The sequence below is a fragment of the Dermacentor variabilis genome, chromosome 11, assembly GCF_050947875.1.
Source record: "Dermacentor variabilis isolate Ectoservices chromosome 11, ASM5094787v1, whole genome shotgun sequence".
NCBI classification, from domain to species: Eukaryota; Metazoa; Arthropoda; class Arachnida; order Ixodida; family Ixodidae; genus Dermacentor; species Dermacentor variabilis.
This window is the reverse complement of record NC_134578.1, coordinates 82,454,532-82,473,865: the sequence shown is the minus strand read 5'-3', so window position 1 is coordinate 82,473,865 and position 19,334 is coordinate 82,454,532. Positions and strand designations below refer to the sequence as shown.

Sequence of the window (19,334 nt, the reverse complement as noted above, 5' to 3'; positions counted from 1 at the left end):
TGGAGGTATCGGCGCTAAAACCAGCTGCGTTATCGACGGGGCGGACATGTATAGTTCTTACACCCGAAGAACAACGGAGGGAACAGCAACGAGAATGTAAGCAGCGCTGGCGCGAAACGACCACCGACGAAGAACGTTCCTGCGATGCCGAACGAAAGCGACAATCGCGAGCCCGGGCACATCCGAACGAGCAACGACGCCAGACTCACAACGCAAACAAAAAGAAAAAAAAAAGACAACCATTCCACTCTGTGAAGATGGAATGGCAGCGAAAGCAGTTTGCTTTTCGTTCGAAAGCTTTGACTGTCTTCATGTTACGCTGTCATTCCATGGTTGTCTTTTTTTGTTATCTCGGTACTGAAGCCGCAAGGTTGATCGGATATTACGTTTCCTCGGATAATCCGTGTTTTTTTAAATTGTCTCGATCTCAGAAAATAACCAACGGCGTTCTACCGTACCTTTTCCGGTCTACTCTTCAAGTATGCCACAACAGTAGACGCTCACACGACAAATCGGATAGTGCCGCAGGCCGCGCACGTACAACACAAACACGTTCCGCAATCAAACGGCTCATGCCCGGTCGTTGTCCAGTTCATCGCGGAAGCACGATACGTCGCAGACAGGCCCGCAGTGTGGCTTCCCGGACAGAAATGAAAAAAAAAGAAAGAACCGTGGCGGCATCCCAGAAACCCTGCACGTGCACACGCATCGTTTCGCGAGGGGGGGAGGGGGGGGGGAAGTGCACGCATAGGCGAATAGCGAGACCTTATTAAAGAGGGGGGGAGAACGCCTGCAGCCGTGGCAGTCAAGGACCCGCTGATGGCGCCGCGGCTGCCCTTGGGTGCCTCGACAACAATGGTGCCGCCGCTGCTGCTGCTGCTGCTGCTGGCCGCGGGTCAGCCAACCAGCCACCCTCGGTGGCAGGAAGAGAACAGCGCGTCATTTCTCTCCCCCTTCGCGTACGCGGGAGAGGAGGAGAGACGCAACGGAATGCGGCAGCGCGGGTGCGCGTCGGCGGCGCGAGCGACGTCCGGACAACCGCGGCGCAAGGACACAATGGGCTCCAAATTAACTAAATTACGGGGTTAGGCAATTGTGGACGTCGCTATTGGAGGCAGCTCTACATTAATCGCGACCAGTTGAGTCTTTAGCTTGTACATAAATCAAGTAAGGCTGGAACTGCGGTTTCTCAGTTCGCACTCTTGAGCGGCGTGTGTTCCAGCGCGTTTAAAAGACGTTGTAAAGGGGGGGGGGGAGAGAAAGAAAGGTAGAAAGAGAAAAACGGCGCTTTCGCACAGTGCTCCTTAAATCAAAGTCCACAAGCTTTAAGAAGGTTATTGTGAACGAAACCAAACTAATAAAATAAAAACACGAACAGGCGACATCAGCAGCCTCTTACACATGGAAAACGAAGGTGGGGGACGTCAGCGCAGCTACCTAAATGGGGTTGGGCGAGGGGGGGGGGTGCAGTGGACCAGGTTGACCCTTCCCCGGGCAAGCAAAAGGAAATCGTGCACAAATAAACCCGCGCGCTGGCAATTAATGCGGCCGCGCAGACACCGGTATAACTAAACCAACTATGCAGGAAGGAAGGAACCAAATCCAGAAAGTTAAAGAAGGAAAAGGCGAGAGGGATTAGCGACAGGAACATTGCCGTAATGAGCGGAGAACCCACGGAGTCGGCGAGAGGGACAGCCGCGTGAAACAATGAAAGCGCCGGAGAGGAGTCGGGCACGAGGTGTGCAAGAGGTCGCACAGCCCGGCGGGGATCAGCTGGACCTCGGGCGCAGCGTCCCGACCGCAGAAGAGACCGCGGCGCCAGACTAGCCCGAAACGGCCGCTCACGAATGCCGAGGAGGTACACAAAAAAAAAAGAAAGGCCGGAAAGGGGGGGAGCAGGTACTCTCTCGAAGACCCCGAGTTTCCTCGCGGGCGCCATTGTTATCGCGGCCAGGCGTACCCGTGGCTTTTGTTTACCGCTGCTTCCCAGTGGACGACGGAACAGGAAAACTGCAGCTTCACATGCGAGGCCGGCGATGTTGTACGACTGGCGAAAAGCACAGGTTCCCCCGCTTTGGACGTCCCGCTGCGGCTGAGCGGAGGAGGAACTGGTCGACAGACACGCGCTACAAGGTATATGCTGTGCGCCTCGACTGCCCGAAGACGCGTATGGTCATGACCGGTGGGTGCTTGCGGTCACAGGCCTGCATACACTGCCAACGGCACGGAGCGGCGCGGCAAAGAGATTTTCTTTTTTGTTTTTTTTTCACGCATGTTGTGAACACGCGCGAAGGCGGAGAAAGATTGCAGATTGCAACTTGAGTACACCCAGACAAAGCGCGTCGCCACCGTTGCGATTAAGAGAACGACATGCTCAACGACTCGTAGTTAGTTTAAATTAAACATAGCAATCTTGGTTAATAAATCTCGTTATTCAAGCGTTACTCTAGAAATATTTAACGCAGAACTACTTGTTAAACACGATGCAACTCGGTTTTCATAAGCGAGTCATTTCATTTTGCTAAACAGGCACTGTCTTTCTGGAACTAATTACGTGCAGCGTAGAATCGTCCAAGCGTACAGGTAGCCTTAAAAGAGTTATTTCCACGGTTGCTTTACACGTAATTACGTTTTACTGCGGTGTCATTGTACAGGCTTTTATCTTTTATCGTGTTTACAAATCTATAAGTATAAAGTCAGAGAATCTTGCTGTTCTTTTCTGTTGTTTGTTTTTTGCGATGGTACTTCTCAATAACCTTCTCATCGCAGCCTTTGCTTCAACGTGTTTGCTTCTTTAACACTGAACAGGAGGTTCCCCTAGAGCCCAAAGGTTTGAAACCTTCTCCGGTATATTTTGTGGCTGCGTTTATTACGCTCGAACGAAACAATAAGACGCCTTACCAATACCAATAAGACGCAGTAAGACAATAAGACGAACGAAACAATAAGACGGCGGCCCGCCTATGGCAAGTGAGCTCGTTTCCCTTTCGCGTTTCCGCTGCTGGGCAGACGCAGTCTCTGGCTAGACTGCGGCGGCGAAATATGCTTTCGGGATGTCCCACCCACAACTTGATTTCATTTTTTTTCCTTTTCCTCCCGTTCTATTTCAGGCATCCCGGAGTACTTCTCTACTACTACTAACGTACTACTAATGCTACAATTACTATACTGTGTACTACTACTACTACTAGTGTACACTGCTATTACCAATAAGAGTGCCGCACGCACGGCAACGTCGTTCTACCACTGAAGAGCCAGTGTCACAGTGCCACAGCGTTTCGTAGTGTATACGCATAGTAGAAATGTTGCGGTTTGCTCGAGCCCGGAGAGAATCTAGCGGAAGCAACGAACTTACGAGATCTACATAGTTGGGAGAAAGGAGGTGGGACGCGGCCACCGTAGAGGGAAGCCGTATCTTTCGCGGTAAAAGTCACTCAAGAGGAATCCGCAAGGCCACAGGATGTTCGCTACGTTTACTAAAACAATGGTAATCAGCGAAGCGCAGTCCGTCGTCGTCACTGCGATGATCCGTGACAATCGCTGAGCACTTGGCAGCGATTGTTGCCCCATCTCGCTCCGCGGGGAGCTCGGAGCGCCGTCCATAGGGTGAGCGTCACGTTAAAATTAAGTCGTCCGGTTTATAACGTCCAGAAATGGCACGACGTACGACGTCGCGTAAGTGGAACGCCTGCGTAAGTGGAACACAAACAGAAGCGTACCAAGTCTACAGTTATAACAAGAATGAAAACAGTAATGTGAACAGGAAAAAAAAAAAAGGCGAAAGCGGCAGAAGGGATCCGTACGCACCTGCTGTAATTGAAAGGAGTTCATTGCTATACAAACAATATTTTTTAGGTGTAGCTTGGACGCCAAACACTCAATTTACCTAGAGTTAGTTCAGACGGACCTACGAATCAAAGCAGTTGACATTGCTGTCTACAAGAAAACACCGTATGGCTTAGAAAGCACATCTCTGTCTATAGCGCGTAATTAATAAGGACCAAGTATTTGCGTAACGGCAAAAGACATTATCGTGTGGTTCAAGCGACTAACCGATCGCGACACTGGGCTCGCCACCGATAATATTTCAGACATTCCACGAGCAAGCGCCCCACAGAAGCATCGCGACAGACACCCTCTTAAATGTTCCCGACTTCGAAGGAAGAATTCGAAAGAACGACCTCCGAGGGCTAGAGGTCACGTCAGTCGATCGGCTAGAGGTCACGGGCGTGGAGTCGCGCTCTTCCCACCGTAAATCACACGGCGCAGGACGCCAGCCGGGTGCGATAAGCTCGCGGTGTTCCCCTTTGCCGCCCCGCCCCCCCGACCCGCGTTTCTTTATCGACACTCACGGGACCACTCGGCGCGGCAAACTTTAAGAGGGATCCGCGCCGCAGGCACCGCCTGAAGACCCGCTCGGTTTTAGGAGCGTGTGTGTGTGTGTGTGTGTGTGTGTGTGTGTGTGTGTGTTTGTGTTTGTGTTTGTGTGTGTGTGTGTGTGTGTGTGTGTGTGTGTGTGTGTGTGTGTGTGTGTGTGTGTGTGCGCGTGTGTGTGTTTAAATTATTCAAATTATGTGGCGTTCTGCGCGCCCAAACCACCATCCGATTACGCGTCACGCCGTGGTTGAATTGTGGCGTTTTGAGGGCCGAAACCGCGATCCAATTACGAAGTGTGCCGCAGTGGTGGACTCCGGATTAACAGTGATGACCTGGCGATCTTTGACGTGCCCCCAATGTGTGGGACACCCGGCGTGTTTTCTTTTTTTTTTTTTCGTTTCTCTTTTTAATTTCGCCCCCGTCGAAATGAGAACGCCGCGGCCGGGATCGAAACCCAGGACTTCGTCCTCAGCAACAAGAACGTCAAATATCCACTAAATCCAAATATCGAAATGTACAGGAAAGAGCGCGCTTCCTTTTGCGCGTGCGCGCGTAGTTAGGTGCGGTTTTTTTTTTTTTTTTAACGGGCAAGCAAGAACGTCACTCGGAAATCTGGCATCTCACCGCAATATTCGAACCGCCGCGTAGTACTTGCATATTCCGAGTCAAAGCCGGCGCGGTTTCTTTATATACGGCCCTTCTCTGACGACAGAAGTTCCGGCACACGCGAATCCTCACCACGCGCGAGTCCCAAGGCCAGATAGATACAAGACGGGCAACATAAAGGCGCGTGTGGTAAGGAAAAGACCGTCTAGATTTACAAACAAGCCACGGCGCGTGACCGCCGCGCAGCACAAAGGTCGCGTCACACGCAGCGAGGCGCCTCTGCGCAGCCATAAAAATCGCGCCGAATATAAAACACTTTATACCCTTGAGCTAACGAGTTGTTGGAGTGCGCGTATATACGTATGTGAGCCACGATCGACGGCAGGTCGTGCATCGATAGGACGCTGCCAAGGGTGCCGGGCCAGTCCGGTATTTTTTTTTTTTTCGGATAAAGAAGAGAAATCGAGTTGGTCTCTTGTCGCAACTCCTCTCCGGTATAGTCAAAAGGTCGCGCGCGTGCCTTCCGAGTCCCCGGCGTGAAGAGGAAGGTGAGCTATAGGTTTCAGAAAGGAGGTAATACAGCCGCCGCGACAGTCAACCCGAACAATGAAGACACAATTATTGCGGCTTAGATTCCAACTAACTCGCCGCGGTGAAAATTAAGTGGCTACGGCGTTGCGCCGATGAGGTCGTGGGTGCGATCCCGTCCGCGGCCGCCCCCATGTCGATCGATGGGGGGGGGGGGGGGGGGCATGCGGAAACACTCTCGCACCTAGACCATGTTAAAGAAGCCCCGGGTGGTCGGCATGAATCCCCTAAAAGACAAAAAAGCACGAAAGATGGACACAAAAGACCAGACGATAGGTCAGGTGCCACGCGAGTTCTGTGCTACGCCAGCAACGAGGGTTATATTGAAACAAAAAGCTTTCCTTCTGGCTGATACTTTTCTTATCTCTTTAGCGTGACTATTGGAGTGGCCAATTAGGCGGCGCAGCTAAATTACGGCGAAACAATGAAGGCGACATAGAGGCAACATCCGGACACATCATCGCATCCGGCGGACGGCCGTGAAGATTCACGCAACGGCCGAGACACGTTGGGGGCCGCACTATGCAGCACAGCGCCGATAATCGGCAGGCAGTTGTGAATCGCCACGATAACGGCAGCGCGCGACGACGCGTCAGCAGGGGCCCCCGCTCCCCCTCTCCACCCCAATGGCTACAGGCGCAACAACGCGCCTATTAAAATTCACAGCTATCGAGAAAGCGCAAGCAGGTTCGTCCGAACAGCCGTGAGTACGTGAATTTGAAATAAAGCGATGGCGTTTAACGCCCGAAACTATAATGAGTGGCCTATGTACGAGGGACGCGGGACGGCTGGAGGGCTTCCAAATAGTTGTGACCACCCGGAGCTCGACGCGCACCCAGAGCATAGACAGGCGCTTTTTCTTTTTCTTTTTAAGTGGCAAGAGCATCTAGTGACACTTGTTCTTTTTTTTTTTTTTTTTTTTTTGCGCAGCACTTCCGGTTCACCTCCTGAGACGACCGGGGAGGAAATTCAGAATAAATAAAAAAAAATAGAAATAGTACAATAAAAAATTCACGGCTTTCATTATAAATATTATATCAGAGAATAAGTTTAGTTACGAGATGAGTTACTGAAGTGTCTGGAATGATGAGAATCAATAAAAAATCACCGATCACCGCACACCGAAGCACAGAATCGCAGACATTTAGAGAACCGCCACGTGAGCACGACGTTCACGCGGAAGAGGAGCCTGTACAGCAAACCAAGCACTGAAACGGTTTACGCACGCAACAGGCAACTCTCAGCGAGTGTAACGTCGGTACGGGACGCCACAGAAAAAGAAAAAAAAAAGCTCGAGGCTCTTTTCAAACCGGGTCCAGCCGTCCGGGCCAAAAGCCACGCTCCACCGCCTCGGACGTAATCGCGCGTAACATCGGAGAAAACACATCGCCGTGTAGAGGTGGAAACGCGCGCCGATAGCGAATCCCGATAAGGGTCGCCGGAGGACGACCGTCCGCCCGCCTACAACAAACAGACTCGTCTTTTTTTAAAGTTTTTTTTTTTTTGTTATGCGTGGAGCCGGCCCACACCGCCTCCACCCATACCGCACTCTAGTGGACGCTTTCTTGGACAACAACCCCCCCCCCCCCCCTCCACTTGCCTGCAGTGTACCTCCCTGCGTTTCTGCCACGCCGGCATCCCGCCTGTTGCGCGATCCCGCTTGTTGCGTCACGCGTTGTTGCTGCCGCCGCTACTCCGGCCGTTCTTCCTCTTGTCCCGTTTTTTTTCTGTTTTTTTTTTCTCCTCGGCAAAGAACGCAGATACACGTCGGCGTTGTCGGTCGGTGCTGTCCGTCTATCCATTTCCGATCTACAGAGCTTTGTTTTCTTCCGGCTTTCTTCTTACTTCGCCGTCTCCCTCTCCCGCAACAGCCTCGAAGGAACGCCTTACCAGCGCGTTCTAAGCGCGCGTTGTATGCGGCGATGGAATCTCCGGGCTTTCTCCTTCACGACGCCTCGCTTTGCTTCCCCTTCGGAAACGCTTTCACGGAAACACGACTGCGCATGCGCAGAACCTTCGGTGCATGCCGACGAAGATCGTTAAGCTGTAGAAGCGTTCCGTGTGGACACGTTGACGAAACCGGAAGAAGCGGTAGAAATGGCCGCAACTCCATGCGTTGAGAGAGCCGGCCTACAGAACGGGGCGGCGACGGTCCCACCGTATGCGAATTAATCACCGCCTCGCGAGCACTTGTTCCACGCCAGTTGATAGGGCCACATAGCAGTGAGGGCCGAGCCGTACTACGTAGCACAAAATACATGACTTACAACGTAGTCCGCGCTATATTTGTCTGCGTTCTCGGGCTATATTCAAAGCCACGGATACAAAAAAGGAACCAGGAGAGAGCCTCGCGCAACACGGTTGAAGCCAGAGGAGTCGGCCCAGCACGGGACCATCGCGTCGGCGCGTGCGGTAGGTTCTAGCGATCGAGCTCCGCAGGCAGAGCAACCGATTTAAAAAGCTATACCGGGAACCAAATAATTCTCGACCAATGTACCCCGAGCCTCAGAGGTCACGTGTTGGACTATACTGCAAGAGACAGAGAGAGAGAGAGTGGAGGGAAATGGGTTCGCGGAGAATTGGCTTGCCAAGGCTGGCTTGCGTCAACGTAATGATTCCTTTTTTTTGATAACTTAATTCCTCCCCCCTCCACCTTTCACGCCGCAAATTACCCCACCATGCCAAATCGCCAAACTCAATTTTTCGCTTCGTACCGAGGCCCTTCTGACGTCCGACGCCAACCTCAAAAAGAACGAAAACGTATGCGTGTGCCTATTTTTGCCTCGCAGATCGGCGCTTCGCGCGCGCTTACACGTTGTAAAAAACTGCGACAGGGCCGCGTCTCGACACGCGAGCGCACACCTTCCTAGAGCTCGCTCTTCCTCGAACGATTTGCAAGTGCTATGTAGCCCACGCTCCACTATTTGTTACCACTGTACCGAGGTATAAACCACGCACGGTCTCCCTTCCTCTTGCAGTAGTAAATCCGGATAGCGCACGCGAACCGTTAGGCCAAGTTTAGCCCAAAAGCGCGCGCAGGCGTAAGCGCTTCCGCGCCTATATAGCGAACACGCAACGCTTAAAGCACGAGGCAGCGCGTTCACGCACAGAAGCGGCAACGTCATGCAGCCTGGCGAGGAAGCGTGTGTACTACGAGCCGGTCATTCCCGGAACCGGAATATTCTCTGGTCTTTCTTTCTAAACCGTCGCGTTTTAAACTGCGAAAGCAGTTCGAAGCTAGGAAGTGGGCTTGCAGTGTTTTTTTTTTTTTTAACGCCCATGTGTACTGCGTCCGCGGACGTAACGTTTATCGTATTTTTTTTTTCGCTCCAATCCTGCGTCTGACTGCGCACAGTTGAAGTTCCGACGTAATCGAAAACTATTCGCAATACATTTGCATTTACGCACACAGTGACCGTTCGATTCGAAGACCGCGGATCGAATAGGATCGCTATAAATTCCGATTCATTTACTCGAAAGATTGTTTTCTAATATTTGCACATTCGTAACATCGTACCGTTCAAGATCGTGTTCCGGAACGTGGGAAACTTGCGCTGCCGAATTTACGCAGACTGATGGCGCGTGCGTGTGTATTTCGGAGGCGACGAAAAGCCGTAGCGCATAGCGTAGAGGAAACGACGTTGTGCGCACTGCAAAGGCGGCAGCGTTGTTCCTGAGACGACGAAAGCGTGCGGTGCGAGATCTTGCCGCTGTCGCGTGCACGTGAAAACGAGCCCCACGTTCTGCAGTTTAAACGCTGGGCTTGTTGCTCATTTGCCTAGCAAAGGCTCGTTATCGCCGAATAAAAAAAGATAAGGGCAAGCAAGTTCCCTCCTCTTTTCTTTAAATTTCGCGGCGAAAGCTCCGTGCGGTATGTGCACACGTCAGCGTTTTCGTCCCGCACCGGAGGCGTAACCCGACGACCCCCAACCACCCCAACCAGAATGCAGAACTTGATTTTAAAATTGTTACAGCGCTGACACGTGGATCCACAAAGTAACAAGGATGAGACACAGGCGCTTGTTACTCTGTGGATGCACGTGTTAGCGCTGTAACAATTTTTCAAATCAAGTATGCACCAACTCGCCCAGAAAGAAGTTTCAACAGAGTGCAGAAACGGGCGCGCTTGATATGAGAAAGGAGGAAGAAGCCGTCATACCGCGAGGTGAGAGAGCTTATGAAAGCACATACGTTTTCACGATAGCATCGAGAACGGGGTCACGACTTACGCATCAGTGTTCCTCGCATTTCACTTTAAGAATGGGAAGCTTCAGTCAGGGGAAACGAACAGGCTGATAGAGTAGCTCGTGCGCATGCTACACCCCACGGGTGCTCGCAGGACGCCTCTGACGACCCGATCCCGATTGACCAGAACTACTCTGCAATTTTAAACTATCACAGAGGAAATAGAATGAAGCTACCACCCCCAGATAAGAATCTCAGCAAGGAAGAACAGGTTACATGGAGAAAGCTGCAAACCTATACATACAACAACCTGCACATTCTCCATAAAATTCATCCGGCAAGATATACGGACACATGCCCATGGTGCGGAGCCACGCCAACCTTAGACCACATCTCATGGTCATGCACGGCATATCCACAAAAGACAAACACAGAAATTACAGAGCATACACAATGGGAGGCGGCGCTGTCCAGCTCACAGGAAGAGGTCCAAACGGCCATCATCCGGCAAGCAAGACGGCGCGCGGAAGCCAGTGGGGCCCTTGTCTAGGGGCTCCACCCATTGAGCGTTTTATTCTACAATAAAGTTGTTCTTCTTCTTCTTCTTAAGTCTCTCGATACGGCTGTGCGATAGCGCATCGTTATTTTTTCGGGTTGCGCATATTTTTCGCTCCCCCTGTCGTCTAACATGCGCATCCAGGAAGTCAATATACATATGAGTGCGCTTTCTTACGAAATAAAATTGGTTGCCAGTTGGAGCCCTTTAATAGCTGCCCCGTTTGTTCCGCTTACCTTTCGAGTTGTTAACGTTGACAGAGACAACAAGAGGATTTAAATACGGACCTTTCTAAATTTTAACGTGGAAAAAAGGTGCACACTACCCTGCCACTCGAAAAAAAAAAAAAAGAAAAAAGAAACGCGGAGAAGCAAGCGGATGTCGAATACGCAAGTATTCCGGAAACGCACGAGGCAACATCGCACGCGATGTTACCCTACCACGCTCGCAACTCAGCACAGCTATAGCACAGTCCTTAGAAAAAAATGAAAGAAAAACGCATCTCAGGCCGAAAGCTTGTGCGCGGTACATATATGCCTACATATGCGGGTACCCCCTCCACGCTTACGCGTGGCCAGATCGGGGTCAGAAATCTTTTTCGCAACACTCTCACTTCCTCGGCTTCGCTTTGCTCCCCATTTCCTCCTGCGCTCGGCCGGCGTTGGCCCGCCTCCACGGCATGCAGATCCGTTGTAGTAGTGTGCATCGCGGCGAGGAGTGAGCAAGGCGTCTTTGCCGCCACTCCCCGCAAGAAGCGTGTAATGGGCGCGCCGCTGGGCGCGCGCGCACCGCAGCGTTGCTTCCTCGCCTGGATTCTGCCGAGCGTGTCTCGGAAGAAAAGCGCGTTACGCTCGACCGAAAAGAAAGCCGGAGTGAGCGGTCACGCGTTTTTCCCGTCTCCACGTGCCGCTTCGGCGTGGCCAATCCACCACCGTGGGTAGGAGCCGCACACGCGATAGGCAACAACAACTACAACAACAACAACGACGACGACGACTAGAAAGCCCGATTGAGCGATGCCAGCAGGCGCAGCAGCAGCGGCGATCGGACATGCGACCGCACACCTTTCCTTTCTTTTATTTTAGCTGCACCGAACTGGATACGTTTGCTCGGATCGGAAGTGTGCAGCAATACGGTAGTAGTTCAAAGTAACGGCTGTTCGCGCGGCAACGAACGCTTGCGCCCAGCGAGGGTCACGGTTGAGACACGTGACTGATGGGAACAGCTCGTCGTTCAGAAATACTGCCGACTCATCGCAGGCCTCGGGTACGCAGGATGGAGGAGGGGCGACCCCCCTTGCAACCCTCTCCCCCCACCTTTCTGATTCTATGTCCTATGTCTATCCCTCACGATGTTTCCAGCGTATTGAAGAGACACCGAAGATAAATGCATAGGTTCAGGTGCAATAGTACAAGAAAACTTGCCGGCAATCGCTCCTCCTGAACGCCACCTGTATCAACCGCGACACAGCCTGATACACTTCGCAGTACAACTAAGAACACCAGGCTATAGGTCCTCCGGCAGGAAGCAACCCCCCCCCCCCCCCACCCCCGCTCCTGCTACTCAGTAAATTACGCTTCTACAACGCCAAAAGCGCCACTCTTAGCGTGCGTGGAGGACCGGTACGCCAGAGAAAACGCAAAATCAGAAGACGGATGGCGCCGCCGCCTCAGGGCTCCCGCACCAGCCGCCGTGACGTCACAAATTCCGCTGGCGTCTGCACTCGGACGCGGTGAACGGTAAACATGGCCTACGTTTTGTAGTCTGGAGTAGCCAACTAATGAACGTCGCGAGTTTCGGGGACACTTACTCAGCCAAAGCCGGGCTAAACACGATAAAGCACTTCGAAATCGGCGACGCCGCACGTCGTACCTGCGTTAAAATTCCGGCGCGAATTTTTCTTTTCTTCTCGCCGATTTCGCAGTAATCAACATATTACTGCGAAATCAGCGAGAATAAGAGTTTTGAAATAATACTTTATCCGTCTGAACTATAGCATTTCTGTTTAGCATGCCTTTAAGTACACTCAAAGGCGAGCCTACATTTTTTAACATGAGCCATTACCAACAGGGCCGATCAGGTCCTCGACGTCCTCAAATAGACCAGCATGCACGATCGTCTTCGTTCGGCGTGCTTCCCCTGGGACGCGAACGCCGTCCGAAACGCGTGTCGTGAGAAACAATCGTGTGAGCTGCACGCGGAAAGAAAAAAGCGTCGCCCGAATCAAGCAGAGGAGCGCGGGAAAAGGAAAGGAACGGGGCATGGGAACCCGATAGCCGGCATTAATCGCTGGACATAAGAGTGCGTACCCAAACCGCGCGTGCCGGACGCTTCCAACTTTCACACGGCGTTTTTCCGAGGGGGGCAAACGCGAGCGTTCAGATCTCGCTGGACGGCCACGTTTGATGCGAACGTCCGCGCCCGCCTCCTCTTTTTTTTTTTTTCGAGATCCAACGAGAACGGAGTGCCGAAGTAATCCAGCGAGACGCAGCAAATACGCTGCACGACATCGCGTGCGACCGGGCGTGTATAGACAAGCTGCAAGTTTGTAAACAAACCATCATCATCATCATATACTGTTCATTTCGACGGCATGAGGAAGCGATCCAATTATCTGTCCTGAGCCCCCCCGACAAGCTTGCGCGTTGCATAACCCCGCATTGTTGTGCAGCGCACAGCAACTGCAGAAAGCGCGAGTGCAATGCTCCTCACCGGCAACCACCCAGCACTGGAGCGACAACACAATGCCCCTGGGAAGGAAGTCCGTGGGTATAGCGGCGCAACGGATCTTTTGACAAGTTTTGTTCCTCTTAATGATCAACCTATTATGCAGTGAAATCAACGAATTCAACATAGCGCTCAGCAGCGCAGTACGCAAGAGAGATTGAGCAATATATACACCGCAGAGGTTTCCCCAGAATCTTGCGAAGCCGAGCAACGAGCTCAAGTCCCGAGTTCCGACGCGCAGGTTTAATGCGTGCGATGTTCGAGGGAAGCAATTTATATTCTTCGAGGAGGCGCGCGCAACAACTGAAAGAACACCTGGCAAGACGCATCGCGGAAGACAAGCGATTCGAGACGCGCGAACGAACGCTGCATCGCAAAGCGATCGATACACGCGACGTCGAAGCCAACGCAAACGCCGCGGAGATCGCCGATACCGAGAGAAAAAAGCGCGCAAAAAGAAATCCGAACAAGAAAACCAGTTTGCGAGCGCTATACGGGAGCGCGCTTGTATAGATAATAGTTATTCAAATCGCGTCGCCGGCGACCGCGGCAGGTGTCAGTGAGGGCGCACGCGTAGGCACGTCCGCGGTTTGGTCCAGTTTCTTCGTCGTCGATGAATAAATACGTCGCGCCAGCTGCCCGTGACACTGCCGCGCTAACGTCTTGGCCGAGCGCCACCTTGGCGAACGGTTCGGACCGGTCGCCTTCTGTAACGTACACGCTCGACCGTGGAGACATGCTGCTGGATAGAGTGGCGGCGACGCTGGATGTATATCGCTCGTGCATCGCAAGACCGCATTTGGAACTGCCGGGTCGGCAGCCAAATGAGCGCGTGTAAGAGCGATTCGTTACAGCGAGACTCCGGTAGCCGGGCAATTCGAAGAAAGAAAGAAAAACACGTGGCCGGCGCGACCCACCGATTTGGACGACGGTTTTTTTTAGCCATGCAGATATACATGGTGTGGAAGGTGACTGATATGGCACCCGCAGCGAGGGCGCTGATTGAATGTTACACAAGGACGTCGTATACAACTAGGCGGTTAGTGGTCGACAAATCAGTTTTGCGGGCTGCGCGACGGGCGAAACCTTGCGCGCGACCCGTGGGAAGACGGCGTTCGTAAACTTCCGAGCGGCTTGGCAGTCGAGCGGCCACGCTGACCTACTAAACTGATGTCCTGTCTTCAGGGTGTGCCGCCGCTTGGTGAAAAAGTTGTATATTGAAGACAGTTTGACTATACATGCCGCGAACAGACCCTTGCAATTTTTCTTTAATATCGCGCGAGCGTCGACTGCATGGCGAGCATCGCCCTCACGGCGAGCGTCGATCACACTGCGAGTGGCACTTCTGAAGTGAACAGCGCAGCACAACACATTCGAACTGGAAATAGCATTGCGCATCCACGCGTAATAAGTATCCGATCCCACCACCACTCTTCGCCGCAACAGGGCCGCTGACACGCCGTGCGGTCGACGCTCGCCGCGATAGTGTTAAATAATTGCAGCGAGTGTACGCACACTTATACTATGGGTGTGCAAATACTCGAACCTTCGAACTGGAACTGAACGCTTCTCTTTCGTGAATGTACTGGTCATTCGATTATGGCCGCATATAGAAGTAATTACTGGAATCTGCGACCGTAACATGGAAAATAATTTTTCCATACGTATATTCCGGATGCGACTATCAAATTCGCCCTTTAGAAAAAGAAATGCACACATTACGGGAATAATCATGGATCAAATTAAGGTATCAGAGTTTCATGAAGCAGATCATAATTACGCCTGTGCGAGTCGTCAAAACGCTGTAGTGTACGCAGCCGTATGAGGAGCGTCGTGAGACGCGACCTTGTGAGCAAAACATTGTGCCAACGTATAGCGAGAAATAACGAAGCAGCGCGTGCCACCATTTCCGCCCAGAAGCAATGCATCTGATCCCAACAATTTGGTCCAGTAGGACGCGATTCTCTATCGGGAACCCATACGGGACGGTGCGACACGGCAACACCAAAATAATTTGCACCCTTAAAAAGTGAACGAGAATGCAAACTGGTCTAAACTCACACCATTACACCCAAAAAGGGTGTAAGGCTGGGAGTTTATAAATTTACACCGTTGCTCACATTGAAGGGTGTAAATTGCTTTACAGTGTAGTCTACTTCGTAACAGTGCAAAAAATGTACAGATATCGAAGGAACATATTTTGGGCGCTGCACGCCTATTTCGTTTTTTTTTTTTTTCTCATAGCAAGCCCCACAAATTTCGCCCAGAAATCTGAACTCGTGCGAAACTAATTTTGGGCGTTAATGCCCACGAAAGTTGCCAGACAGAGGCAGCAGTCGCCATATATAGGTTCCGTAGCTCATCAATTGGTAGCGCATCTGATGCGAAAAAAAAACGTGGCTTCGGCTGCCACATTTTTTCGGCGACAGTCAGCCCTCTCCTTTACGACCCTATTTAAGGGCGCGCGTCCATCATTGCATACATGTCGCGATAAGACGAATCGAAGAAAACAAACGGACCATTTCTGTGTACCCGTTTCTGAGTACGTTGGCGCAAGCACTGCGCGACAGTTGCGAAGTTAAATGAGCGCACTCAAATGCGCAGCTAGGTTACGAAGTACACAAGTACGGTTACGCAACAGGAAATATCCACGCCCGCCACCACTCTTGCAGCAACACAGTTCACTTGCTTCCACCGAAAACCGAGGTGATACCAGATAAGCATCTAGAGCAGAAGTCCAGTAGCAGACGACGAATCTGTGAGCAACGGTTGTAACTGCCACTATAAGTGCAACCTAGTTCCTGTCCCTTACTTCTGTTAGCTTTATTTTCACAACGGCCGCGGAACGGTTCGTAGGTGTACAGTGAAAAATGAAACAGGATGTACCCGGTCTATCGTTTTTTTTCCCTTCAGATGAACAAAATACTGGAACTAATAGCACCTGGTTATACTGCCTTTTTTTTTTTTTTTCTGAGGGGGTGGGGGTGGGCTGTATAGTAGAGGTGGCGGGACAGAGCAATAAAGAAAGTGCTAGTCTGGGTTCTGGCATTCAAGTGTTTCTAAAAAAATAAATTCACCTTCCGCGAGTTGACATGTTCGTGGTGTGGCACTGCTCAGGTTGATATTGTAAAATGTGGCACGGCGATTCTCTTCAACAGACGTAATGCAAAAAGACAAACACGTGAGGTTCCGTATATATTTAGGTACGTGTATGCTATATTCCATGCCATACTATATGACATGCGAATGTGCGGATTAATTGCCACACCAGCGCCAGTGAGCGTGCCCACGGCCTACGAGCACGCATTTTCTACTTAAGACATTCCGCACGGCGCCAAAAAACGTCACCAACGCGTACGCACTCCGAAAATGAAATGGCTGCAACGCGTTTGTTAATGCAACCACTCGTTGAACTCGAAAGGTGTCGTTAGATCAAATACGGGCGTTTCAAACTTTGCCGCTGCCAATTGGCTCGCGAAACGAACAGCGCACGCCGCGACGTTCAAAACGTATGAAACCACTCCGTGGCGATATCGCCTCGAAACTTACCTGTTGCAGTCAGCAGGTGCAGAGCATGCAGACGATGAAAATCACGTATGACCGATGCGGAGCGTGCAAAAAAATCCAAGTAAGGCAGAAAGGCGGCACCAGCATTCACCACATTCAAAACACGACATACAGCTCGTATCCCATCGCAGACGACAGTCAAAACTCGTCTGGCGAAAACAAGCGCGCGCCACAGCGAGAGCGGCCGCGGCAGCCGCCGGTAGGGGGCAGCAGGCGACGCGCTGGCGCTTGACGTCAAGGCTTAAACTACGCGAGTATTGTTGACGTCACGCTTTTCTTTGGCGCGTCAAATTTGAACGGGCGTGATTCGTGATTTCTTAGAGCAGGGCGTAATCGCCTCTTAATTAAGATTTTCCACTTCTGGCTACCCACGGGATACCAGAACCAGCCACGATTGATGCTCTCTGGAAGTTCACTGGCTAGCAGACGACAAAAATAGGCGATGAGCGCTCGGCGCCATCGCAGGGGGGACCACCTATTCTACCACCGTGGTGGGGACTTTACAGGTGGCAACGTGACGCTCGAGGACTTTTACCCCGCTTACTTTGCCAACTGCCTACGGCAGCCTTCGGTTTTAGTTACTTCTGGTGGTATCTTACAATGTTCCAACGCACCGTACCGCTTAGCGAGACGGTGCGATACGAGAGGCGGCGAACCACTTAAGTGTTTCTCTCTCTCTCTCTCTGTCGTAAAGCTTCTTTCCGTGAAAAGCACGCCGCGCTGTGTGCATGCTACCTGCGTCGTGTTTAACCGTAGGTTGTAGACGCTCATTCCAACACGTTGCGGTGCTGACGTGTTCTAACGAGGCCGTTGATGTTCATCGAGTGCCGTTTGAGTAATAACCAGCTCGTCAATATAGCCGGCTGTACATTCGCTTTTCCCGTGTGAAGCTTTCCGCTGTTCACAATCGGCGTGCATTTCCATGCGTCAGTAAGCAACCCCAGCTATTTCAGCACAGGGACCAGAAGAGAGAAACCGTATATACCAGCCGAAACAACCTTCTGGAATCAAAGTCCAAACTTGTCGGCACGAAAATTTATACCGACAGCCTGCTTTTCCGTGTCTTGTTAAACTGTGATGGCAGACCCCCAACTCATCAACGCTAGTGGGCGACGTGATCGCTGTGGGGCCAGCCTTGAGCGATCGCTTTGGTGGATACGACCATTTTCACGTATATATATATATATATATATATATATATATATATATATATATGTATATATATATATATATATATATATATATATATATATATATATATATATATATATATATATATATCTGCTTCGTGTCTCGTAGGTTCCAGCCAGGCGCTCGTTCTGCGTTGCAACGACTTTTGTGGTTTTTCCTTCAGTAGCTCTTCCCGGCCGCAGCTAACGATTACGTGGTGGCAGCTTAAGGGAGCTTAAACACGCGAAGTGCGAGCTATATGCGAATTTTGTCTTTAGATGTGGCTTCACGGCAGCGCGAATGTCTCTTTATAGTGTGTCTTCACGGCATGGCAATACGACTTGCTGTAAAGCCGCTTTATAAGGTGAAATTAGCTCTGCGCTGAAGCCACACCTAACGGCAAAATTTGCGTATACAGCAGGGGGCGATTTCGATGCTAAGGATCCTGGGAGGAAAACTCACCTTTTATACAAATAAATACGGCATATGGTAACAGCTACTGCGGAGGTTCCATCTTGTAGCATTTATGTCGACGAGTTAGTATAGCAGTAGTTAGTTGTCCGTGAAGAAGGTCGGTTGTAACACTGCCAGTGACAAGCTAGAGCGTCAAGTTTCTGCCTGGAAGTCCAAGAGTTGAAGTTAAATGTTTTCACGCGGTCCGTCTGGTTCTTCTGCCAACGCCTCGCCCTATGGCGGCTCCTATTCCTTTGAGAGCCCTCACACGTTTGTGTTGAAGCCTTCGACGCCAATGGTTCGCTTACCGCGTCGCTCAAGTGGCTCTGTGCGCCAACCGGTGATGCTTCGTCGGCACAGACTCTCTGACTGTTCTAGCGACGTCTTAGTTGCGCGAGACCATTGCCTCTACTGATTATCTACGAGTGGTTTTCTGTAGCACGTGAATGTCGTGTGGATACAAACGGACTTTCGAAACCGACAAGCTGCCTCGTCGGGTTTGAGGGACCGTCGCCGTCCCTCAGCCTAAAAACCATGTATTGAACCAGCTCATCACAATCGGAGTCCGCGACAGGACGAAGCCATTCATGGTCACATATTTTCAAAACTAACGGCCGAGAAGGCGCTATACACAGGCCTAACGTGGTACAACGGTTAGGTTTGCAAGGGCACAGTTGGACAAGTGGGCTCAAGAGCGATGGTCTATAATTTACGAGAAATCTGAGAAGGAGCGCTAGAAGCGGAGTAGGTGACAGAGCACTTACGCAATCGCGTCTAGAACTTCGCAAGGTACGCCTCCACGTAAAATGCATATATGAAGCACTTACCGATACTTACTCTGGATGGACGAGTACGATTTCTGGGGATGCACTATAGCTGTGCTATGACGAGTAGAAAGGTCTTTCCAGCGTAGCGTCCAATCTTTGCAATCACAAATTTTCTCACGCAGAGACAACTTGCAATGACGCCCTCATAGGCAAATATACTGCCTTTTCCAAAGAACAAGTTAGTTCATGGAGGTGAGCAGCATATTTCATCCGCATATCAACAAGTGTTGCGCGGTCCCAGAGCAGACGATGACCGGTTAGTAAAGTTGTGTGAGCTA

The 19,334-nt window shown here is 51.3% G+C and overlaps 1 protein-coding gene across 3 annotated transcripts in view; it reads right to left on the bottom strand.

Moving 5' to 3' along the window:
* Window positions 1-16,769, bottom strand: part of MESR3 (misexpression suppressor of ras 3) — a 212,085-nt gene extending 195,316 nt beyond the window's left edge. For all 3 annotated transcript variants that reach the window (XM_075674339.1, XM_075674340.1, XM_075674338.1), the window contains exon 1: window positions 16,589-16,769. The gene's annotated coding sequence lies outside the window, so the exon portion shown is untranslated. The remainder of the gene's footprint in view (window positions 1-16,588) is intronic.
* Window positions 16,770-19,334: the final 2,565 nt, after the last annotated feature.